Genomic DNA, 27,286 nt, shown 5'->3' with positions numbered 1-27,286 from the left:
GTGGAATCCAAGATGGCGCCGGCAAGGAGACGCGTGGAGCTGCAGCACCTGCCTCCCCTGAGGCTAGAGACACTACCTATGCTGCTCCTCAGGGCTCTGGGAGATCTACAGCAGCATCCAGTAGTGAGTATACGGTTCCTACACACACTATGCTCCCTATGCTCTCAGACTCCTCACTGCCAGCACCTGACACCCCAGTCACATATGGTGATCTGGTAGTAGCCGTGCAGGAGGCTATAGCTGATATAACAAATCAGATTGATTCACTTACCAAAAGGATTCAGAAATCTGAATGCCAAGTGGGTGCTTTATTTGGTGATGTTTCTAAATTGCAAGTCTCCCATGCTAAACAAGCTAAATCACAACAGCAGCTATGGCTGGAAAATAGATGACCTTGAAAATAGGTCACACAGAAATAATCTGAAGCTGATAGGAATGCCAAAATCTATTAAAAGGCACAGAGTTATTGGAATTCATCAAAATCACATTGCCTTCCCTTCTTAATATTTCTGAAGCTTGCAAGATATGGTTATCGAGCGAGCACACAGGATTGGTCCTGAGAGGAAACATGACTCCAGACCCAGGGTGGTCATTTTTAAGACGCTTAAAAATTTACATAAAGACGCAATTTGGTCGGCCTCACATCGTCAACGCGGCCTTACCTGGCAGGGCCAAAATATAATTATTTTCCAAGATTACTTAGCCGAGCTGACTAGGGCAAGAAAAGAGTTCTCACCACTGTGCTCACTAGTGGCAAAAGGACGTAAATTTGCACTACTATACCCCGCACGTCTACGTCTATATGAAGGTGATAACCATGTTGACTTCAATACTGTCCAAGATGCAGTTGCTTACCTTCAGCAAGCTAATACGGAAGAACAATGTGATGATATGCCCTCTGATATGACGGAAGACTGATTTGGGTCGCTGCTTCCACACTTGTAGAGGTAGAAGGTTGCTGCGCTCTCTAGACAGACTACTTGCAGTCAGGTTATTGCTTTCTTGCTGGACCTAATCTCTCCCTGGTAGCTGATATCATCCTTTTTGCTACTCGGTTTCCTCCTTGATATAAGATGATTGACTCCTTCTGTTAACCTTCCATAAGGAATACTCCTACCTCTTTCTCATGTTATGTCACACAATGTTCATGTGGTCTTGTTCTGTTATTTGAATGTTTAGATACCTCAGCAATGTGTCCGCTCCAGTGATGGGTCAGGTTTATTATGTTATGTTATTACAATTAGGCTCGGCGGCGGGTGGCTGACAGTCCCGAGATGCTGAGTATTGTTGGCTTTGAATCTAGCAATCCCGGGAAGTCTATTTCAAACTGTTACGGGAGATACACTGGACCTCCCCGAGTCTTTTGTCTCCCCTGTCAGGAGATACACCTGTTCTAAGTTTCTTTTCGTGTTTATATGTTGTTTTGGGTGTTTTTTCTCATTCCTTACCCTGTCCATTTCTCTTATGAGGTGTACACTACTACGGCAGACCCTGAGGGTCGTTACCTCTTTTGGGACATAAAAGTAGACGGTACTCAGTATTTGTTGGGTAATATATATGCACCAAATATGTATTCAATGGAATTCTTTCAAACACTAATTGCGGGAACACAACCATATGCAAATCAACCTAATATGGTTTGTGGTGACTTTAACCTGATTTCCTCACCTCTGTTGGATAGACAAAATGCGACGGGTAAGGGCAGACGCCTCCCGAGGCTGGGAGTCCGCAACTTTAGGAGGCGACTACAGCTGCTGGATTCATGGCGACCCTTCCATCCCACTGAAAAGGTATTTACCTGTCTATCGGCAGCACATCATACTCTTTCTAGGACAGACTATATCATGACACCTTATACATTACTTCCTAAACTTAAATAAGTTGAAACTGAACAGATATCCTCATCGGATCATGCTTTAATGTGGGCTATATTAACAACTAATGTAGATTCAGGCCCATACGGACAGTGGAGATACCCCACTAGCCTAGCAGTAACATCTAGTTTCTGAGATAAGGTGGAAGAGGCGTGGGAAACCTATAAAATGCATAACATTGACATGTTAGATGACAAACCAACCATTTTTTGGCAGGCTTCCAAGACCGTTATTAGAGGATCAATAATATCTTATGCAGCTGTACACAAAAAGTCACTATCCAAAGAGTATATGGAGGCACAGCAAGGGTTAACAACTACCTATCAAAAATATCAGAATCACCCGAATGATACTACGAAACATTCTTATTTCACAGAAAAGGTACATTTTGATGCATCACTTACAAAATTAGAACAGGCTTACTCCTTTCATAAAGATGCACGTTACGTTAGATTCGGCAAAAAGACGAGCAAACTATGGTCTACTTTATTGAAAGGTCAACATCCCCCTATGCTTATTCATCTGCTAGTACTACCCGGTGGAGGCATCACCACCACTACTGTACAAACTGCAGAAGTTATGAAGGGTTTTTACGAAAATCTTTATACCTATACTGAAATGCAAACATCGGATACTACTGCAGATCCTTTTTTGGAGGGGCTATCTATCCCACAGTTATCTTCCTCGATGAATTATTTAATTTCCCCAATTACCAAATGTGAAGTTCAACAAGCGATTAAATATTTGAAAACTGGAAAAGCACCTGGCCCAGACGGACTCACAGCTGAATATTATAAGCTCCTTGATAAACGTATTAAGCCAGTGCTCACGACACTATTTAATACTATATTGGAATCAGGTCATATGCCCATTCATTTCAACTCGGCCATAATTAAGGTTCTCCCGAAACCGGGCCAGGACCTTAGTAAACCCGGCTCATATAAACCCATTTCCCTTCTTAATACAGACTAAAAAATGCTCACTGAAATCTTAGCTAACCCTCTGAAACAGGTCCTTCCGAGTATCATACATCACGACCAAACTGGCTTTATTATGGGAAGGAACTCTATTACTAATATATGAAGAATATTATCTGCTATATACGCTACCTCACAGGCTCCCACTCGAACCAATAGAGCGATATCATCCCTGGATGCCAAGAAGGCTTTCGACATGATGTTGTTGAAACACCTCTACAACACCATGTCGAAATTCGGATTCCCTCCTAAATTCATAGATTTTATAACTACATTATATACAGATCCCCATACTCCAATATCGTGCAATGAATACTTAACACAGCCAATTAAAACACAAAGAGGCATCAGATAAGGCTGCCCATTGTCCCCACTTTTATTTGCTATTGCGTTAGAACCTTTAGTCCTGTCTCTCCGCCAATACCCCGTTTCAGGGTATTTTGATAGCGGATATTGACCTTCGTTTAGCTTTATTTGCCTACGATATGCTGCTCTCTCTCTCTCTCTCTCTCTCTCTCTCCAACCCTTCTCATTCATTACCAATTGTTTTTAACACTATTGCTGTATTTGGCAAAATGTCTGGCTAGAAGATCAATACTGACAAGTCAGAAATGATGCCATTGTCAGGCGACTTGTCATTTTTATCTAACACAGCTACCTTTCATTCTATCAAAGTAGTTCGGTCTCATTTTAAATACACATTCCAGTTACCTTAACTTCTTTGTATAAAGTGAATTTTCCCCCTCTAATCCTTGCTATTTCCAAATTACTTGAAGCTTGGCATTTACTGCCCTTACCTCTTCTTGGTAGGATATCGGTAATTAAATCTATAATATTTTCTAGACTCTCCTACACCATGCAATTGCTTTCAATAATGATGTCTAATGCTGATCTAAAACGACTTAATGCTTTGATTAATACATTTCTTTGGAGGGGAGGCAAACCTATGATGGCTAAGCTATGCGCACATCGTAAACTGGAAGTACTAAGTCTCCCAGACCTCAAAATGTATTCCCATACCTTTTTCTTTCGTTACATCACAGATTGGTTATAGGAAAGAGATCATTTTGTGCTCTATGATTTGGATTGCGCACTGTTAGCCCCCTACTCTCCGAACACTTTACTTCACACCCCTAAGACTAAACTACCTCCCCATTGCTTGTCGAGCCCTCTATTCTCTGACACATATCGTACATGGCAAATAATCAACAAAAGGTTTCAAAGACAGCCTGGTTATTCTAAACATCTCTCTCTTTGGGGTAATCCGATGTTTCCACCTGGTATGACCAACACTATATTTCTCAGACTGCGACACAGAGGTTTACACTCCACAGAAGATGTTTTCGACCCGGGAGGTCGGATGCATAGTTTTTCAGAGGTGAAGGAGAAATATGCTCTCCCGTCCTCTACCACATTTGCGTACTTCCAGCTCCAGCACTATATTCATTCCTTACCAGAGATTCACATTTCTGGCTCTTCGCCAGACCCACTATCAAAACTCATTGTTTTATGCGGAATGAATTTAAGTATATCAAAGTACTTGTATGAGGACCTCCTCCGTTCCACCCTGAATAAGATATGGTGTAGCTTAGAAAGATCTTGGCAACATGATCTCTCTCTTCCTAATTTTCATACGCAGATATTACTACATTATGATTCCAACTTGAGACATTTGAGATCCTCCTATCTCCAGGAAATTCATTTCAAAACGGTCCAAAGGGCCTATACCTCACAAGATGTATACAATAAGCTTCACCCTGACTAAAATGCCACTTGTATGAAATGTAAAGGTTCAATCACTACTTATATACATCAGTTTTGGGAGTGTGGTGTGATAAAAAAAATTCTGAAATAAGGTTTTAGTATTTATCAATGACACTGTTTAAATTACGTCTATCAGTGCTACCCCTTCCTGTCCTATGTGCTAATTTCACAGACTGGCTCACTGCGGGTTTGGCTAACAATTTAGTGCCTATATTGATAAATATAGTAACAATTGCTAAGAAAGTCATTTTGAATCAATGGATTGCTAGGTCAATCCCTACACTTTGAGGTCAAAACGTTACTTTTGAAAACTATGGCCCTCATTCCGAGTTAATCGGTCGCAAGGCGAATTTAGCAGAGTTACACACGCTTAGTCTACGCCTACTGGGAGTGTATCTTAGCATCTTAAAAGTGCGAACGAAGTTTACGCAATATTGCGAACAAAAAAAAACTTAGCAGTTTTAGAGTAGCTCCAGACTTACTCTGCCTGTGCGATCAGTTCAGTGCTTGTCGTTCCTGGTTTGACGTCACAAACACTCCCAGCGTTCGCCCAGACACTCCCCCATTTCTCCGGCCACTCCTGCGTTTTTTCCGGAAACGGTAGCGTTTTCAGCCACACGCCCATAAAACGCCGTGTTTCCGCCCAGTAACACCCATTTCCTGTCAATCACACTACGTTCACCGGTGCGAACAAAAAGCCGTGAGTAAAAATCCTTTCTTCATAGCAGAATTACTTAGCGCAGTCGCAGTGCGAACATTGCGCATGCGCTCTAAGCTGATTTTCACTGCGATGCGAAAAAAAAGAACGAGCGAACGACTCGGAATGAGGGCCTATATATGTAGAGACAAACTGCATTACCAGATTTGGAAAATGGGGCCGCTTCGTTTTATTAAAAAAATGGGGTCCGTACATTGCTACATTGGAGGTTAACATGCAATCACAGATCCTTAAACCTTTCGATAAAACAAATTGGTGGGCATACAGATGTACTGATAAGGGAATATCTGCTTGATGTTATTAAGACCCAATGGAAGTTTGTACTCCTCTGTTGACATATGACATATCTCTTATTGGCTCTTTCGATGCCACTATTGTATATACACACTAGTTGACTTTTCCAAATTTATGTGAGCTGTTATTCTGCGTCAGATGCTTCTACCTTACCACCACTGGACCGGAACTATCCCACCCCACCCCCGTCTTTCTTTTTTCCCCACTTTCTAGTTTCATTTTTGCTACCGTGTTATTATTTTATGTTTATACTATAAAATGACCAGAGTGACGTGGTACACAGATTTATAGATGATCTTTACTATTGATTCGCATTGGAATATTATACATAGAGATGCACAACGATCATTCACAATTGTTTCATCCAGTGTTTTCCTTTGCATTTCTGTATTGATCTCATTTGATTTTCTTCAGCCTGTTGATTCTGTGTTGAATGTTTTGTTGTACAAAAAAAAAAAAAATAGGAGACATTTCCCTTTTATGGCTGTAGTGCCAGTATGGGTACTGTGCACACTACAGAGCACTTAGTCAGGAGACTCAGTCCGCCTTCTGTAGAAGCAGTGCGTCTCCATGCCCTCATGCCGCCATAATGGCCGGCAAACCGCTAACCGGGACGCCGGCTTAGTACTCACCACCCTTCATTTTTCTGGCTCTGTTAGTGGTGGCGATGTGCTGCAGGAATGGTGAGGCTTGTGAATAGTTCGCTCATGAGCTAGCCTCCTGTCAGCGGGGAACGGGAGCATTAACCCTTAGTGGGGTTGGGCCGTTACACACACCCCCCCCCCCCCCAAGTCCCACGATGCAGGCAGGCTGGCATCATGTAGAATGTAGAAAACTCTTCAGGGGCTTTCAGAGACGTGACTGGCTCCTCCGGGCACATTTTCTAAAATGAGACTGATAGGAGGGGCATAGAGGAGGAGACAGCACACACAAACTTCTTTAGTGCCCATGGCTCCTAGTGGACCCGTCTATACCCCATGGTACTAAATAGTTTCCTAGTAATGGATGTAAGAGAAACAAAAAATAAGAATTTACTCACCGGTAATTCTATTTCTCGTAGTCCGTAGTGGATGCTGGGAACTCCGTAAGGACCATGGGGAATAGACGGGCTGAGCAGGAGACTGGGCACTCTAAAGAAAAGATTAGGTACTATCTGGTGTGCACTGGCTCCTCCCTCTATGCCCCTCCTCCAGACCTCAGTTAGGGAAACTGTGCCCGGAAGAGCTGACATTACAAGGAAAGGATTTTTGGAATCCAGGGTAAGACTCATACCAGCCACACCATTCACACCGTACAACTTGTGATAACCTTACCCAGTTAACAGTATGAACAACAACTGAGCCTCACTCAACGGATGGCTCATAACAATAACCCTTATTTAAGCAATAACTATATACATGTATTGCAGAAAGTCCGCACTTGGGACGGGCGCCCAGCATCCACTACGGACTACGAGAAATAGAATTACCGGTGAGTAAATTCTTATTTTCTCTGACGTCCTAGTGGATGCTGGGAACTCCGTAAGGACCATGGGGATTATACCAAAGCTCCCAAACGGGCGGGAGAGTGCGGATGACTCTGCAGCACCGAATGAGCAAACACAAGGTCCTCCTCAGCCAGGGTATCAAACTTGTAGAACTTTGCAAAGGTGTTTGAACCCGACCAAGTAGCCGCTCAGCAAAGCTGTAAAGCCGAGACCCCTCGGGCAGCCGCCCAAGAAGAGCCCACCTTCCTTGTGGAATGGGCTTTTACTGATTTTGGATGCGGCAATCCAGCCGCAGAATAAGCCAGCTGAATCGTGCTACAGATCCAGCGAGCAATAGTTTGCTTTGAAGCAGGAGCACCCAGCTTGTTGGGTGCATGCAGGATAAACAGCGAGTCAGTCTTCCGTTCTGGAAACATATATTTTCAAAGCCCTGACTACGTCCAGCAACTTGGAGTCCTCCAAGTCCCGAGTAGCCGCAGGCACCACAATAGGTTGGTTCAAATGAAACGATGATACCACCTTTGGGAGAAATTGGGGACGAGTCCTCAATTCTGCCCTGTCCATATGGAAGATCAGATATGGGCTTTTACATGACAAAGCCACCAATTCCGACACACGCCTAGCCGATGCGAAGGCCAACAGCATGACCACTTTCCACGTGACATACTTTAGTTCCACGGTCTTAAGTGGCTCAAACCAGTGGGATTTCAGGAAATCCAACACAAATTAAGATCCCAGGGTGCCACTGGTGGCACAAAAGGGGGCTGAATATGCAGCACTCCCTTAACAAACGTCTGAACCTCAGACAGTGAAGCCAGTTCTTTTTGAAAGAAAATGGATAGGGCCGAAATCTGGACCTTTATGGACCTCAATTTTAAGCCCATAGTCACCCCTGACTGTAGGAAGTGCAGGAATCGACCCAGCTGGAACTCCTCTGTAGGGGCCGTCCTGGCCTCACACCAAGCAACATATTTTCGCCATATACGGTGATAATGCTTTGCTGTCACGTCCTTCCTAGCCTTTATCAGCGTAGGAATAACTTCATCCGGAATGCCTTTTTCCGCTAGGATCCGGCATTCAACCGCCATGCCGTCAAACGCAGCCGCGGTAAGTCTTGGAACAGACAGGGCCCTTGTTGCAACAGGTCCTGTCTGAGAGGCAGAGGCCATGGGTCCTCTGTGCGCAATTCTTGCAGTTCCGGGTACCAAGTCCTTCTTGGCCAATCCGGAACAATGAGTATTGTTCTTATTCCTCCATTTCTTACTATTCTCAGTACCTTGGGTATGAGAGGAAGAGGAGGAAGAGGAGGAAACACATATACCGACTGGTACACCCACGGTGTCACTAGGGCGTCCACAGCTATCGCCTGAGGGTCCCGTGACCTGGCGCAATATCTTTTTAGCTTTTTGTTGAGGCGGGACGCCCTCATGTCCACCTGTGGCAGTTCCCATCGCTTTGCAATCTGTGTGAAGACTTCTTGATGAAGTCCCCACTCTCCCGGGTGGAGGTCGTGTCTGCTGAGGAAGTCTGCTTCCCAGTTGTCCACTCCCGGAATGAACACTGCTGACAGTTCTTGCACGTGATTCTCCGCCTACTGAAGAATCTTTGTGGCTTCCGCCATTGCCATCCTGCTTCTTGTGCCACCCTGGCGGTTTACATGGGCGACCGCCGTGATGTTGTCTGACTGAATCAGCACTGGCCGGTTTCGAAGCAGGGGCTCTGCTTGACTCAGGGCGTTGTAAATGGCCCTTAGTTCCAATATATTTATGTGTAGATAAGTCTCCAGACTTGACCACAGCCCTTGGAAGTTTCTTCCCTGAGTGACTGCCCCCCATCCTCGGAGGCTTGCATCCGTGGTCACCAGGACCCAGTCCTGTATGCCGAACCTGCGGCCCTCGAGAAGGTGAGCACTCTGCAGCCACCACAGAAGAGACACCCTGGCCCTTGGGGACAGGGTGATCAGCCGATGCATCTGGAGATGCGATCCGGACCACTTGTCCAACAGATTCCACTGAAAGATCCTTGCATGGAACCTGCCGAAGGGAATGGCTTCGTATGAAGCCACCATCTTTCCCAGGACTCGCGAGCAGTGATGCACCGATACCTGTTTTGGTTTCAGGAGGTCCCTGACCAGAGATGCTAATTCCTGGGCCTTCTCCACCGGGAGAAACACCTTCTTCTGTTCTGTGTCCAGAATCATACCCAGGAAAAGCAGACGCGTCGTAGGAATCAGCTGCGACTTTGGAACATTCAGAATCCAGCCGTGCTGTTACAACACTTCCTGAGAGAGTGCTACGCTGATCAACAACTGCTCTCTGGACCTCGCCTTTATGAGGAGATCGTCCAAGTACGGGATAACTATAACTCGCTTCTTCCGAAGGAGTATCATCATTTCGGCCATTACCTTGGTAAATATCCTCGGTGCCGTGGACAGGCCAAACGGCAACATCTGGAACTGGTAATGACAGTCCTGTACCACAAACCTGAGGTACTCCTGGTGAAGTGGGTAAATGGGGACATGCAAGTAAGCATCCTTGATGTCCAGTGACACCATAAAATCCCCCTCTTCCAGGCTTGCAATAACCGCTCTGAGCGATTCCATTTTGAACTTGAATTTCTTTATATAAGTGTTCAAGGATTTTAAATTCAGAATGGGTCTCACCGAACCGTCCGGTTTCGGTACCACAAACATTGTGGAATAGTAACCCCTTCCCTGTTGAAGGAGGGGGACCCTGATAATCACTTGCTGGAGGTACAGCTTGTGAATTGCCGCCAGTACTACCTCCCTTTCCATGGGGGAAGCTGGCAAGGCTGATTTGAGGTAACGGCGGGGGGGGGGGGAGTCGCTTCGAATTCCAGCTTGTATCCCTGAGATACAATTTGTACAGCCCAGAGATCCACCTGTGAGCGAAACCACTGGTTGCTGACGTTTCGGAGACGCGCCCCCACCGCACCTGGCTCCGCCTGTGGAGCCCCAACGTCATGTGGTGGACTTAGTGGAAGCAGGGGAGGACTTTTGTTCATGAGAACTGGCTGCATGGTGCAGCTTCTTACCTCTACCCCTGCCTCTGGCAAGAAAGGATGCGCCCCTGACCCTCTTGCCTTTCTGAGAACGAAAGGACTGCATTTGATAATATGGTGCTTTCTTAGGCTGCGAGGAAACCTGAGGCAAGAAAGTCGACTTTCCAGCTGTCGCTGTGGACACGAGGTCCGATAGACCGTCCCCAAACAATTCCTCACCCTTATAAGGCAAAACCTCCATGTGTTTTTTAGAATCAGCATCTCCTGTCCATTGCCGAGTCCATAAGACCCTCCTGGCAGAAATGGACATAGCATTAATTCTAGAGCCCAGCAGGCAAATGTCCCTCTGAGCATCCCGCATATATAAGACGACGTCTTTTATATGGCCCAGGGTTAGCAAAACAGTATCCCTGTCGAGGGAATCTATGTCGTCTGACAGAGTATCTGTCCATGCTGCTACAGCACTACACATCCAAGCTGAAGCAATAGCAGGTCTCAGTAGAGTACCAGAGTGTGTATACACTGACTTCAGGATAGCTTCCTGCTTTCTATCCGCAGGCTCCTTTAGGGCGGCCGTATCCTGAGACGGCAGGGCCACCTTTTTAGATAAGCGTGTCAGCGCCTTGTCCACCCTAGGGGATGTTTCCCAACGTAACCTGTCCATTTGGCGGGAAAGGGTACGCCATCAGTAACCTCTTAGAAATCACTAGTTTCTTATCAGGGGAACTCCACGCTTCTTCACATAATTCATTTAATTCATCAGATGGGGGAAAAGTCACTGGCTGCTTTTTCTCCCCAAACATATAAACCCTCTTGGTATTAACAGGGTTAATCTCAGAAATGTGTAATACATCTTTCATTGCAATAATCATGTATCGGATGGCCCTGGTCATTTTAGACTGTAAATGTGCCTCATCATCGTCGACACTTGAGTCGGACTCCGTGTCGACATCTGTGTCAACCATCTGAGATAGAGGGCGTTTATGAGCCCCTGACGGTTTCTGAGTCGCCTGGGCAGGCGCGGGCTGAGACCCCGGCTGTCCCAAGGCTGCAGCGTCATCAAACCTTTTATGTAAGGAGCTTACATTGTCGTTTAAGACCTTCCACATATCCATCCAATCAGGTGTCGGCCCCGACGGGGGTGACACCACACTTATCTGCCCTTGCTCCGCCTCCACATAACCCTCCTCATCAAACATGTCGACACAGCCGTACCGACACACCGCACACACACACAGGGAATGCTCAGACTGAGGACAGGACCCCACAAAGTCCTTTGGGGAGACAGAGTATGCCAGCACACACCACAGCGCTATATAACACAGGGATTTTCACTTATAATAAGTGATTACCCAATAGCTGCCTTATATGTTTTATTTGCGCCTAAATTTATGTGCCCCCCCCTCTCTTTTTTACCCTTCTTGTACCTGGATACTGCAGGGGAGAGCCTGGGGAGCGGCTTCCAGCGGAGCTGTGAAGAGAAAATGGCGCTGGTGTGCTGAGGAAGAAGGCCCCGCCCCCTCAGTGGCGGGCTTCTGTCCCGCTTTCTGTGTAAAAAAATGGCGGGGGGTTTTACATATATACAGTGCCAGATTGTATATATGTATTTTTATTGCCAAAAGGTACTTCAATTGCTGCCCCCCCCCCCCCCCCCAGCGCCCTGCACCCTACAGTGACCGGAGTGTGTAAGTGTGCTGGGAGCAATGGCTACCTTACATGAAGACAGGAGTCTTCTGCCGCCGATTTCATCGTCTTCCAGCTTCTGTTCTTCTGGCTCTCCAAGGGGGACGGCGGCGCGGCTCCGGGAACGGACGATCGAGGACCGGTGCCTGTGTTCGAACCCTCTGGAGCTAATGGTGTCCAGTAGCCTAAGAAGCACAAGCTAGCTGCAAGCAGGTAGGTTTGCTTCTCTCCCCTTAGTCCCACGTAGCCGTGAGTCTGTTGCCAGCAGAAGCTCACTGAAAATAAAAAACCTAATAAATACTTTTACTAGTAAGCTCAGGAGAGCCCACTAGGAGCACCCAGCTCTGGCCGGACACAGATTCTAACTGAGGTCTGGACGAGGGGCATAGAGGGAGGAGCCAGTGCACACCAGATATAGTACTTAATCTTTTCTTTAGAGTGCCCAGTCTCCTGCGGAGCCCGTCTATTCCCCATGGTCCTTACGGAGTTCCCAGCATCCACTAGGACGTCAGAGAAATATACGTTATTGTAAGAACTTACCGTTGAGAACAGTATTTCTCCTAAGTCCACAGTATAACATTGGGATATGAAGACGCGACCGCAGGCATTAACCAAACCGTCAAAGCTATCTGCATCCCAGCATGCAAAGGGCCCGTCCATATAACCCATCCTCCTGGATCTGGCAATTCAGTTGTATTCCAAAGCTCAAGGCAGAAGCATCATAGAGAGCCCTAATCAGGCGATAAGAACACACATGCACACCCTTCCGTACAAGAAGGAAGAGGTTAGTGAGTAAAACGATCCTCAAATCAGGTGCGTCAGGGTGGGATCCCTGTGTATCCTGTGGACTTAGGAGAAATACTGTTATCAACAGTAAGTTCTTACCATAACGTATATTTCTCCGGCAGGGTCCACAGGTTATCCACAGGATAACATTGGGATGTTCCAAAGCACTTTAGTGGTGAGGACGCTCCTGACTGGACAGGAGAATCCTTTGCCCGAATTCAGCGTCCTGAGAGGCAAAGGTATCAACGGCATAATGTCTAATGAATGTGTTAATGGAAGACCATGTGGCTGCCTTACATATCTGTTCTGCTGAAGCACCATGTTGTGCTGCCCATGATGGACCTACCTTTACGCGTAGAGTGAGCAGAGACATTAGCCGGAACAGGGAGATAAGCTTCAGAATATGCTTCTGAAATCGTCATCCGAAGCCACCTCGCCAGTGTCTGCTTATCAGCAGGCCATCCTCTCTTGTGAAATCCGTAGAGAACGAAGAGGGAATCTGTCTTTCTGATTTCACTGGTACAATCTACGTAGATCTTTAACGCACGGACTACGTTCAACGATGCATCACCCACAGAAAGGTTCGGCCCCTGGAAAGCCGGGACTAAAATTTCTTTGTTAAGGTGGAATTTAGAAACCACCTTAGGAAAATACCCAGATTTAGTTCTGAGAACTGCTCTATCTAGATAAAAAATCAGAAATGGAGGACAACATAACAATGCCCCTAAATCTGAAACTCTTCTAGCTGAAGCCATGGCCAGTAGGAAGAGAATTTTAGCTGTCAACCATTTAAGATTAACTTTTTAAAGTGGTTCAAATGGGGCAACTTGAAGGGCCTTTCGAACTAAACTTAAATCCCAAGGCACTGTAGGAGGAACAAAAGGAGGTTGAATGCGCAGCATTCCCTGGAAAAAAGTGCGCATATCCTGTATTTAGCAATTTTCTTTTGGAGCCATACAGTTAATGCTGACACTTGCACTCTCAAGGAAGCCACCTTTAAACCTTTATCCATTCCTGCCTGAAGGAATGCTAAGACCCTGGAAACTCTGAAAGACCTAGGGTCAAATTCCCGTTCACTGCACCACTGAATATAGTCTTGCCATATTCGGTGATAAATGAGAGCTGAGGCAGATTTCGATGCTCTGAGCATTGTTTGAATTACCTGTTGTGAGAATCCTCCAGACTTCAGGATGGAAGTCTCAAGAGCCACACCATCAAAGACAGTCGATCCAGGTGTCTGTGATAACAAGGACCTTGAGACAGTAGATCTGGACATTGAGGGAGTAGGAATGAAGCATCTATTAACATCCTTTGCAGATCTGCGTACCAATGTCTTCTGGGCCAAGCCGGAGCTATTAGTATCACGGCACCCCTTCTTTGTTTTACCTTTCTCATCAGTCTGGGTAACAGGACGATTGGTGGAAACACATAGGCCAGATGAAAGTCCCATCTAAATGACAGGGCATCCACAAAGATAGCTTTGTTCTTGACCCGTATGCGGGAACTTTGTTGTTCTGACGGGACACCATGAGATCTATCTCCGGCAACCCCCTCCTGTCGACCAGGGTCTGTAGAGCCCATTCGTTTACATGAAGGACGTGTCGACTGAGAAAATCCGCTTCCCAGTTTAGGACTCCCGGAACAAACACTACGGACAAGGCTGGATGATGAAGTTCTACCGACTTTAATGTGTGACTTACTGTACCTCCTTCATTGCTTTCTGGCTGTGAGTTCCTCTCTGATGGTTGAGGTATTCTACTGCCATCGCATTGGTCGAGTAGATCTGAACTGGTTTTCCCTGAAGGATGTCCTTTGCCTGAATCAGTGCCATGTATATGGCCCGGAGTTCCAATATATTTATTGGTAGGCAACCTTTTTCCTAGGTCCACTGCCCCTGGAAACAAAACCTTCATGACACCGCTCCCCAGCCCTGAAGGCTGGAATCCGATGTCAGAATTTCCCAATCTGATATCCAAAAGGGTTCCCCTTTGTACAGATGGGTTGTCTGTAGCCACCAGGCTAATGACCTCCTTACTTCCAGAGTAAGGACCATAGTCTGCGTTTCTATTGTCTGATGAAAACAATTCCATTTGGAAAGGATCAGCTGTTGCAGAGGCCTCGAATGGAACTCAGCAAACTCTACCAAGTCGAATGTTGACACCATCAATCCCATCACTCACATTGCTGCGTCAATTGATACCTTTCGATTGTGTAGCAACTCCTGAATCCTTGACTGAAGTTTGGCTATATTGTTCAGAGGTAAAGTTAATCTCTGAAGGCTCGAATCCAATACAGCCCCCAAATGATCTGCTGTGATGGAACCAGAGATTTCGCCCAAATGTGCTTCTGCAGACACGCTATAGTCTGTTGTAGATGACACAGAAGCAATTCCTTAGACTATGCCAGGATTAAAAGATTGTTGAGGTATGGAAAAATTCTTATGCCCTGCTGGCGGAGATAAGCTGCCATTACCACCATAATTTTAGTAAATACTCTGGGGGCTGTGGACAATCCAAATGGAAGGGCCTGGAACTGGAAATGCTGTTGGAGGATAGTGAACCTGAGATAGCGCTGATGGGACAGGGCTATAGGAACATGTAGGTAAGCATCATGGATATCCAGGGATACCATAAAATCCTCTGGGTCCATGGCCAACATGATGGAACGTAAAGTCTCCATATGAAACCGAGGCACCCAAATGTACTTGTTCAGCACTTTGAGACTGATTATTGGCCGGAACAACCCATTTGGCTTCTCGACTAGAAACAGGTTGGAGTTAAAACCTTGTCCTCATTATGTAGGAGGAACTGGAAAGATTACTCCTGACTGAAGCAATTTTTGAACTGCCTCTTGCAAAGCCCTGGTCTTCGTCTCTACTAAAGACGGGCTGGTACAAAGAAACCTTTGAGGAGGGTGTTTCTTGAAAGCAAATGCATAACCGAGAGATACTGCTTCTTGCACCCAGGCATCTGTGGTACACTGCTGCCAGATCTGTGCAAATTGAAGAAGTCGGCCTCCCACCCTGGGATCCCCCAGGTGGAGGCTCGCATCATCAGGCTGATAGCTTATTTTCTGTTTAGAAGCCGGTCCTCTGGTAGCCCAATGCTTTTTAGTCTTACCAGACTTCTTGTATTGGAACTGTTTGCCATCACCTTTTCCTTTTGCTTTCCCTTGAGACTGAAAGAGCTAGAAAGCTGGAATTTTAGGCTTGAATTTGTATGTGAAGGGAAACTTCACTTTCTTGGAGTCTGCTTCTGACTCCAAAATACTGTTTATTTCGTTACCAAAAAGAATATCTCCAGTAAAAGATAAAGACTCCAAAACCTTTTTGGATTCTGAATCAGCTTTCCATGTACGTAGCCAAACTGCTCTGCAAGCGGCTACTGCTGAAGCTGATGCCTAAGAGGCAATTGAACTCATATCCAAGGCTGCTTCTTCCAAACACATTTGATATGTGCAACATGGGATTTTTGCTCTCTAGATGCCATTGATTTGCCATCCAGTCTGAAGCCATGGCTGGTCTTATGATTGCTCCAGACAGGGAAAAAATGGTTTTTAGAAAACAATCAACTCTGCTATCCGTGAAATCATTTAATGATGTTGAAGGCAGAGGTAATGTAGATTTTCGCACTAATTGAATGACATTCGTATCTACTTTGGGGGCCACCTCCCTCTTTAAACAGTCCCAAGCCGGAAGAGGATAATTGGAATTCCATTTCCTTGGAATTCTAAATTTCGTACTGGGCATAACTGCAGTTATCTCACCAACACATACAATTTTCAACATTACCACTTTAATTTTAGTTAGTATTTTTCTGTATATTGCTGTCCATACATGGGATTGCCTCGATACAGATAATCACCATTCAGTCATACAACAGCGCATTCACAAGTTTATATCAACATAGCCCACACAGTGTTTACTCAGGTTGCTCTACCTAACCCCCTTTCTTGCAGATACTTTAATCTCTTATGGGCTAGACTACATGGGCTCTGTAATCTACGAGCACTTTGTTTACATTACAGCGCAAGGTGTTAGAGGCGCCAGGCGTCAGCGTAGTCATGAAAACCCGACACCACATCTCCGATGACGCGCAGGGTGTGCGCCGGAACAGAGCTCAGGAGACGGAGCTCTGGGCGGCGCTTCTCACTTGGCGGGCTTCTTCGGGATATTTAGGTAAGATTGTTTAACATTACTTCATTGCTGTTCATCCTTGACAAAGGGGAGTGCCAGCCCCGAAACGTTGGTAACAATGTGTGATCTTTAATATACTTTTTTCACTTGCAAAGCCTCTGAGTGCCGCAGCTCATTCTAACATACTATACCTCACTTTATACTGGAGGCACCAGAGCAGTTGATCCACGGTTTATTGGAGTGCCGGTTTATACACTACTGCTATATATATATATATATATATATATATATATATATATATATATATATATATATATATATATATATATATATATATATATATATATTTTGTCAAAGTCGAAAAATATTATAGAACACGCAGCACGTATAAAATACACACACATGCACACTGCGCGTGCACTTGTTCCGCCGTGCGTGCACATATCAGCAATTTGCGTATGGTCGCTCCCGCAGTCCTGCGCGTAGTGTGGGTATTTACGGCGGAGTTTGTGAACGCATGGAGGGCCACCAAAACATTACATATTTAATCCAAATAGTGCACATTGTACACAGTCCCCATGCACCACATCAGCAAGTATCAACAGTTTAAATGATTCCAGAACAAAGGGATTCACCTTTGCACGATAGGAGGGGACAGACTAAGGTTATAAGGTGGTGTCTGGTATCCAGCTGTAGGGTATTTTAAGGGTAACATTCCGGTGTTGGTTTGCGGAAGATTGCATGTTCCTGTGGATAGTTATGTGCAGAAGCAGAATATAGATATAAACTGTATTTACTGTATATTATGTATGCGGCGGGAATCCAGAGGAGACCACCCACAAGAGCAGTTGAGAAAGACATCGCCCACCTTTTCAAATCAACCTATGACCTCTCCTGTACTGTAAAGATGCATCCCTGTGTCCAATGGACAAAGGGATTACAGTATCCATTGTATTGCTTTTGGAAGACTTGTATAAATAAAGCCTGCTGCAGGCCGGCCAGACACAAGACTCTCAACGCTATCTACCTGATTAGCGGAGGACTGGACCAGGAAGCGCATGAGAATATTCTCACGTATGTACATTGACTGTAGCCATTTACTCTGTTGTATTGTAGTGCATAATTTGTATTGTTAACCCCCTTTCAGATATATTACTCTGTGGTGTCGGAACCCAGTGATAAACTACAAATCGGTGTTGTGTCCTCTTTTCCCTGCTAGGGTTTAAAGTGTATTACATCTCCTAACTGTATAAGGTTTCAAAGTGTATTAATTGAGTGTGTACGCACTGCGTGTACTTCGTACCCCCAGCGCGGCGTTTGTACGCAGAGTCCGTACACGGTACGGGACTCGTTACGCAAATAGCGTAAAAGGTACATAGAGTGCATATTAAGTTTAGCGGCCGTAGCGGCTCCATGGTAAAGGTGTGTTTAAAGGTATAGCTTTATGGTTTAAGATAATATCGACATTATCAATTGGGGGCATCGTGCAGTTTTTCAACATACCCGCAGCCTAGCAGGTTAAAGCAGACTTTATCTATCAGCAAAGGGCGGACAGGTATCTTACGTAAACCTTTTTCTGGCTGCAGGATACACTAGGAAACTCTATTTTATTGCTGATTAGATGGCGTCTGCTCTGCATGGTTTGTAGGGATGCTGGTGGGACCCGTAAAGTAAATACGCAAAGCTATTTAAAAAGTCTGTGAATTTCTGTTTGGCGCCAAATGCGCACACAACACAAGCGTACACCTGTACTTTGTATACCTGCTCATATTGCTGCCATAAATACTGATTACTAGATTCATTTAGACCTGTGCGGAGAAATTTGTTGCTATTTAGTTAAAAATATAGAATAAATATTAAGTAAACGTAAAACACAAATACAGTCTGGCCTAGTTAAACAGGTTTATACAGAAAGAAACTGTGTTGTGGTAAGTAAACGATTATAGGTAATATCGCTTACATTTATAGAAGTGTGGGATTTGTACTATTGCGGACGTACGGTTTTTGTACACGTGTCTCAGACAAAGTACGGGACTGCGTACGCAACGTAAAGACATACACACGGTCACGTGTTTACGCAACGTGCGTAAGGGTACGACCGCTAAGTACAAATTACACAATAGCATTGTTTAGTTTAGGGGCAGGACAGTAGTCACGTTACAAAAATTGCTCGGTTTCCAAAAATTTAGTTTAAATAAAACCTTTTTTACTGTATTACCTCTGGTACTAAGGCTGTTTATCTGAATGAAAGATAATTTTCTGTACAGAAAAACCAAAGTGTATTTGAGTGAACGAACGTGAGTGAGCAAACATAATAAAGGTTTTGTGGACCCAGGGAATTCGGGATCCCGTCGAGTGGTACACCAAGTGAGTGGAGACTTGGTGGCGTGAGATAGCCGACTCACGTTAATATAGATTGAAGTGCAAAGGAGCAAGGTAGCAGAGTACCGCAGCCCAGGGGGTTAGCGAAGGTTTACCCATTTAGTTTTTTTTTTATACGCTCCGGCTGAGGTTTCGCAGCCTGAAAATTGATTCCAGTGGTCGTACGGCGGATAAGTAACAAGTACCTATACGCTGTGCAATTGGACCGCGCGTTAGTGGGTGCAATATTTTGCGCAACGTGATACCCTTTTTATGAGCTTTGCGTAAAATCGCGGTATCATTAGCGCTGTATATAGCATACGCAAGCGTGATTTGTGTATAATAAAGGTTTAGGGAGTTGTCGCTGGTCTCTCTCAGGAAATCTCCAACAACTTATATTTACTGGAAAGGGTAAGTTATTCCCAGATACTTCCAGTAAATAGAGGTTACATAGGGCCCTAAGTTGGGTACATTGCCTTCGCTATCGACAGTGTATGGTAGTACTGGCCAACGTGGGCGGTGAGCGGGTGAAGAGCACTCAGAGAACTTTCACTGTTGCCTTATATTGAGTATTTTGGGTTTTTTTGTGGGATTAGCCGAAAGAACAATACCTGCAAAAATATGGGGGCCAGTTGCTCAAGTAAGGGACGTTCAACCAGGGTTCAGGTTGACATACCGCGGCCCAGGGGGTCAGCGAGGTTCATAATGTGTGAGAAGTATGGACCACACACAGAAGTTTTGTGCAATGAATGGGAACATATGACTGCGGGAGATAGGGAACCATTCCCTAAGGTGGGCAGTTTTGAACCAGAGGTATTGCAGAATTTAAGGATTAGGATATGTCTGATAAAATCCCGAAAGCAAAGGGTCAGACACACAAACTGTTTAAACTTATGGCAGCAAGAGGGCGATATGCAAAGAGAATTAGCTCACATAGCAGGTTCCAAACCTAGCAGGAAAATGATGGCAACCGCACCACCACCACCGTATATTGTGGGGGAGAAAGTGGCTACAGACAATGGCATATTGGTATCCGATAAGATAGTTGATAAATGTACTAACGCTAACCCTTGCCAGTTGTATCCCATTTTAAATTTTCCCCAGGACTGCGAGCAAGTAGACGAGCCCAGCACGATATCGGCACTCTCTCTAGCAGCCACCATACAGAATACTCAGGTGGGCACAGCCCAACCACTAAGATCAGTAGTAAGGCCCCCTAGCGGAGGGATAAGTGAGGTCGTGTCCACAGGTAAGTACGGTACCATACATTATGCAGAGACAATAGCACTTCAGATTGTGGAGTCAACTCAGAATGACGTAATTGAATTAAATCCTGTCAGGGTGATCGCAGTCCCAAATGGGAAGACTGACGCTCAGGGAATCACTCCCATCAGAAACATTGCTATGCATTGTCCCTGGTCCCGGACAGAATTGAGGACAATTATGTCTGAATTTCCCGATCCCAGAAAGGATCTAGTCACATGCCAGAGGTTCATTAAAGAGTTAGGTAACGCCACTGAACCCACAAACAAAGATTGGCGAACAGTGCTACGAGTATGTTTACCTTCCAATATTGACCCCGCGAAATTCATTACTGATTGTAAATTAGATGCAGAAGTACCTCTCACTGATGAGTACACTCAGGAGAATGTACGACAAATCAATCTGCAATTAGGAGTATATTTCCCTACTGTTGTCAAATGGAATAAAATCTTTTCCATAAGACAAAAAGAAGGTGAAATGGCATCTGAATATTTCCACCGAGCACTGCAGGAAATGGCTAGATACACTGGGATCGAGGACATTAAGGACAATGTACATCACAGGGAGGTAGCTGTGTCAGTATTAATGGACGGGTTAAAATAGACATTAAGAACAAGGGTACAAAGCACTCTACCTAACTGGAGAGGTATCTCGGTGGCTGCATTAAACGAGTCCGCTATCGAGCACGATCAGAACGTCATTAAGCACAGGGAGTCACAGGGGGATAAGCTGATGACAGTAAGTAGAAATGCTCTTACAACGAAACCGCATCAGCCAAAACCCCAGACCCCTGATGGTAAGTCACGTGTAGTAGTATGCTATAACGGTCAGAAGGAAGGACATTTTGCACGGAATTGTAGGTATACAAACACACATAAGGTATACCGACCCCCTAGACCAGGATATGAACCACACTATAATACACATAATAAGGATCAGGGATCGCATAGGAGAAGTTATGAGCCACATGCAGGGGAAACAAGGAGGTACCCACCTAGGAGGGACTGGCAGGCCTCAGACAATTCTCAGTTACCCCCCTCACATATTGTAGCTGCCAGTGCGCTGCGGGAGGGTCACAATATACAATAGGGGTTGGGCCACACCTGTAGTCTGCAGCCAGTGAAGATGATTGCTAGCCTTGGTAGTGAACCTGAGGTCACAGTTGATGTAGCTGGTAGATCATTACCTTTTCTTCTAGATACAGGGGCGGCCAGGTCAGTGTTAAATTCGACGGTAGGTATGAAAACCACGGGTAAAACAATTTCAGCAATGGGAGTAACAGTAATAGTGCAACAGTACCCTTTGAGTAAACCTGCGGAGATTACGATAGGGCCTTTGCAGACCAAGCATTCCTTTTTGCTAGCTGCATCAGCTCCGACTAATCTACTTGGGAGAGATTTATTGTGTAAAATGAGATGTGTCATATATTGTACTCCTGAGGGTGTCTTCTTGGATATACCTGAGAATCACGTTCAGGAAGTGCAGGATATGTTAGACACCCCACAAAGGCTAATGTCACACTCTGCTGTTATAGACAGGTGTCCATCAAAGGTAGAGGAAATGATCTCACAAATACTGGGATCCCTCTGGACCAAAGATGGACAAGACACTGGATTGATGGCGAGTGTAGCTCCCGTAGTAGTGCAAATAAAAGATGGTAGGATAGCTCCAAAAATCCCTCAGTATCCTCTGAAGCCAGGAGGTGGAATTAGGAGTGTACCCAGTCATAAAGCGCTTGCTACAACAGGGCATCCTAGTCAGGATGTCCAGCACTGCCAATAGTCCCATCTTCCCTGTGAAAAAGAGTGGGGGGAGGGGTTACAGGCTAGTGTAGGATCTAAGGGGGATAAACAAGATAGTTGAGAGCCAATTCCCCGTAGTGCCAAATCCAGCTGTGATCCTCATGCAAATTCCCCCTACTGCAAAATTTTTCACTGTCATTGACCTCTGTTCTGCTTTCTTTTCTGTCCCTCTGCACCCTGACAGCCAATACCTGTTTGCATTTACATACAGGGGAGTACAGTACACCTGGACTCGCCTACCCCAAGGTTTCATTGACAGCCCAAGTATTTTCTCCCAGGCTTTGCATGACTGTTTACAATCCTTTCAACCTGAGAGCGGATCAGTATTAATACAGTATGTAGATGACTTACTGCTGTGTTCTGATTCACTCGAATCGTCCTTGAAAGACACGAAACAGCTTCTGTTTCACCTTTCTAATACGGGACACAAGGTTTCAAAGGATAAGTTGCAGCTGTGCCAGACCAGGGTAAAATATTTGGGACATTGCTTGACGTAAGGACTTAGACACCTCACCGCTGATAGAATACAGGCGATTCGCGACATGACTCTGCCACAAACCCAGCAAAAGATCCGCACTTTTCTTGGAATGTGTGGGTACTGCCGAAACTGGATCCCAGGGTTCTCCATACTGGCTTTACCTTTGCAAGAAATGGTCTCTTCGAACAAACCAGATCGGATCTCGCACACAGATGAGTCCGAACTAGCATTTGAGAGACTCAAACAGTGCCTATCACAGGCACCTGCATTAGGCATGCCAGATTATGGAAAACCCTTTGAATTGTACGGTACGGAAAGTGCTGGGTGTGCGGCAGGTGTTTTAACCCAGAGACATGGTGATGCCAGCAGGCCGGTAGCTTACTACAGTGCACAGTTGGACACCGTAGCGCGGTCTCTCCCCACATGCTTGCGAAGTGTTGCAGCGATAGCTTTGCTAGTAAGTAAAAGCGAAGACGTAGTGTTAGGACACAACCTGATAATCCATATACCTCATGCAGTGTCAGCCTTACTGAACTCCGCCCAAACCAGACATGTTTTATCGGCACGGTTTACCAAGTGGGAATTAGCACTAATGGCCCCTGTAAACATCACCATAAAGAGATGCAGCGCACTAAATCCTGCAACTTATCTGCCGGGTGTGCATGGACAGGCACAAAGGGTGGAGGATGAGAATGATGGTGAAGGAGGATTTAGTGCAGACACTGACATGCATGATTGTATGGAATACCTGAACCAGACTTTCACTGCAAGACCCGACATTAGTGACAACCCACTGGAAGGCGTAGATTTTACTTTTTACACGGACGGTAGTTGCCACAGACAGACGGACTCAGGAGACCTGTGTACTGGATACGCAGTCGTAGATGACAGAGGTATCATAGAAGCTGAACCCCTGGGCCCACCGCACTCAGCACAAGTTGCTGAGCTGGTCGCCCTAACCAGAGCGTGTGAATTTGCTAAGGGTAAGTCAGCCAATACCGGTATATACACAGATTCTAGGTATGCCTTTGGAGTAGTGCATGATTTCGGGGCCCTATGGCGCCTCAGAAATTTCATGACGGCAGCTGGCACACCTGTAGCGCATGCATCCCACATAAAACGGCTTCTAACAGCGATACAAGGACCAGACAGAGTGGCTGTTATCAAGTGCAAAGCACACACTTACAACCAAGATCCAATCTCACTTGGTAACAGCCGGGCAGACGAAGCTGCTAAATCAGCAGCCAGCACCCCCATACAAACAGATATCACATCACTGATGACATTCAACACAATCAACACACAAAAATTAATTGAAATGCAAAATTTGTGTTCTCCACAGGAAAAGGCGGTCTGGAGGTCAAAGGGGTATGGCCAGGAGTCCTCAGGACTCTGGACAGGGGGACAGGGTAAGCCAGTGGCCCCCAGAGCATATCTTCCAAGCTTAGCTGAGGCGGCACACGGTCTGACTCATCTGGGTAAAGAGGGTATGTGTAAGCTGGTGAGAGTCTACTGGTGTGCGCCAGGATTCTCTTCTCATGCGGGTAAGAGAGCAATGACATGTCTTACTTGCTTGAGGAAGAATATTGGAAAGTCAATACCAACAGAACCATCCCATATCCCTCCGACAGACGGCCCTTTTCAGGTAATACAAATTGATTTCATACAGTTACCACCCTGTAGGAATTTAAAATATGTGTTAGTCTGTATTGATGTGTTTTCCAATTGGGTAGAAGCGTTCCCTGCTGCCACAAATACTGCTACATTCACTGCAAAGAAAATTGTGCAGGAATTTGTGTGTAGATATGGTATCCCTAGAATAATTGAAAGCGATAGGGGTACCCATTTTACAGGTGAAGTCTTTCAGCTTATGTGCAAACTGATGGGAATTAATAGCAAGCTGCATACTCCGTACCGCCCACAGGCGAGTGTGAAGGAGGAGAGAGTAAACAGCACTATTAAGAACAAGCTGAGCAAAGTGATGGCTGAAACTGGATTGTTGTGGCCAGAAGCTTTGCCACTAGTATTGTACAGCATCAGAACCACTCCCAGGTCCCCACTTAACCTATCACCCTTTGAGATTCTTTTTGGTCGACAACCCCATGTAATGATAGTCCCCCAGGATGATTTGAAATGCAATAACAAAGTGACTGTAAAATATTTGGTTAAGATGAGCCAGCAGCTGAGGAATCAAAGCAGAAATCTAAAGCTGGCGATTACTGACCTGCCGAACAGTAATGGTCATGACATTGAACCTCGGGATTATGTAATGAATCGAAATTTTCTACGCTCAGGTTGCCTCATTGACAGGTGGGAAGGACCGTACCAAGTCTTACTAACCAGCACGACAGCATTAAAGGTTGCCGAAAGAGAGACTTGGGTCTACTCGTCCCACTGTAAGAAGGTCGCTGACCCAGAGAGAACCCGTGACAAAGAGCAGAGTGTAAAGAACATCGTATCACTGGAGTGTCTGTTCCGGGAAGGTTTAGAGGCAGGACTGTTGTCACGGCACCTGAGCGCGGAGAACAACAAGACCAAGAGGCAGTTGTCGCACCAGTTTTTCCTTTTTATTATTTTCTCCATCTCCCACTACCCTCCTTCTCTCCTCCTTCCAGTTTCCTTTTTCTTCCCTTAACAAGATGGACTTGCCCCAAGAGACTGCGTTCCGGGTTTTTCTGTTAATCCTGTTGTTGGCCAGGACGTCAGCCGCCCGCAGTCTACGCTGCAAACAACCATCGACGGGAATCAGCAGAGACCAGCTATTATGGGTGAGACCAGTGCCTCGTAAAACGAGGAACCTTACAACAAATACAAAGTATCATTTACAAAAGTTGTGGGACGTTCTCTTTATCCCTCAAATCTTATTAAATTGGAGGACTTCCTGACTACAAAATTGGACTGCAGAACTGCATTGTATATGAGCTAATCAGCTGATTTATATATTCATTCTATTTTTATTATTGTGGTATATGTTACCTTGTAACTATCAGGTAAATTGGCAATTCTGTGGTAATTAATTTTCTTTATAAAAAATTATTTTTAAAAATTAAATAAAATATTTTTATTAATATATCACTAGCGCTCCTTAGTGATTCTATTTGAAATCTAATTCATTTCCCGTTGGCCAGGACAGTCTGTTTTGGTGAGGGTCCCAGAGAGGTCGAGAAAGGATCTGGAATGGGTTCTGATGGCGAGGATGGATTTGTAGAATTCCAAGAGCAACACATCACTCGAGCAAAGGTGAGTATCAGAAAACGATCTGGTAGTCAGGGAGCTTGGAGGCACTGTGAAGGGTTATTGGCTGAGGAAAATTGCATTTGTAGGAAATGTGAGAACATAGTTGAGGATGGGTGCATCCAGAGATGTCAGTCCAGCCTTAATATCAACATGGACCGTCATCCATTGAGTGATTACCACTCACTAGTGGGTAAGGTCTTAAACCAGATAGAATGCTGGGTGTGCTCACAAGTACCTCAAGGTCAGAGCAAGTCAGGATTAGTACCGTACCCTTTAGCAATAGAGGAGGTACTCAAATTACGGGGTGGGAGACCGGTGGACAAGAAATTTTATATTTCTAGGCCCCCTAGTTTGAAGCTCCACCAGTATCATGTAGATAGATCCTTAGTGTGTTTCAACATTTCCAATTTCCAAAAACCAGGAAATTGGGAGGTGACATGAAATAACCAGACCATGGCCTTTTCACACAGAGCTGATAGGATACCCATAGACTCTGAACTTATACGCCAAATAGCCAACATTGTAAGGTATTTCCGGTATAGGTATACTCGAGGAAGCAGGACCATGTGGGTTGGAGAAGTGTCATCGGGGTACTGTGCTCATGTCATCCGGCCTGGTACTTGTGCTGAGCAGATGGGAGAACTAGGGATTGGGTTTTTCACTTGGAAAGTCTGTGATATGGTAGTGTCATGTTCTGTCCCATATGTTCTCCCCGATGATGCCTATTTCATATGTGGGAGGAAGGCGTATAAGTGGCTTGCCCCAAACTCAGAGGGATTGTGTTATGTTGGAAGAGTGTTGCCAGATGTCATGACCATAACCCATGATAAGATGAAAGATGTTCACCGCAGTGCTCAGGCTCCTTGTACTCATACTCACTATGAACACATCGTCAAGAGACACCTCATAGATAGGACGGAGCACGTGGCCTCTGATTTGATCCACGAGTCCACCGGGATTCAATTCCTTCTCGCATTGGACATCACTCGTACTGCCAGAGGAATTATGAATTATGGGTAACTCCATGCGCTAGCGAACTTGATAGATGATATCGCTGGGATGTATGACGACACCTTCGGGTATACGGGTAGGGAGTTGCAAGCTTACAAAACAGAACTGATCCAGCACAGGATGGTCCTCAATTATATCACAGCCGTGACGGGTGGGTACTGTGTCACTTTGGCAACTCAATATGGTGTGAAGTGCTGCACGTATATTACAAACAGCACTGACGACCCCACAGAGATTATCGATCAAAAGATGGATGATATATTGCAGTTGAAGTGGGAGTTCCGGAGGAGACACAACCTTACCCTGACCGCTGTGGGTAATGAGCTGACCGGCTGGGTCTCATGGTTGAACCCACGAAATTGGTTCTCAGGATTAGGAGAGTGGGCTCAAAATGTT

The 27,286-nt window shown here is 45.4% G+C and overlaps 1 protein-coding gene across 1 annotated transcript in view; it reads right to left on the bottom strand.

The window, feature by feature from the left end:
- PFKL (phosphofructokinase, liver type) overlaps positions 1–27,286 on the bottom strand; it is an 800,878-nt gene that overhangs the window by 737,350 nt on the left and 36,242 nt on the right. The gene's annotated exons all lie outside the window — the stretch shown is intronic.

Source organism: Pseudophryne corroboree, chromosome 7 (genome assembly GCF_028390025.1).
Source record: "Pseudophryne corroboree isolate aPseCor3 chromosome 7, aPseCor3.hap2, whole genome shotgun sequence".
In the NCBI taxonomy this organism is placed as follows: Eukaryota; Metazoa; Chordata; class Amphibia; order Anura; family Myobatrachidae; genus Pseudophryne; species Pseudophryne corroboree.
This window is presented reverse-complemented; position numbering and strand designations above follow the sequence as displayed.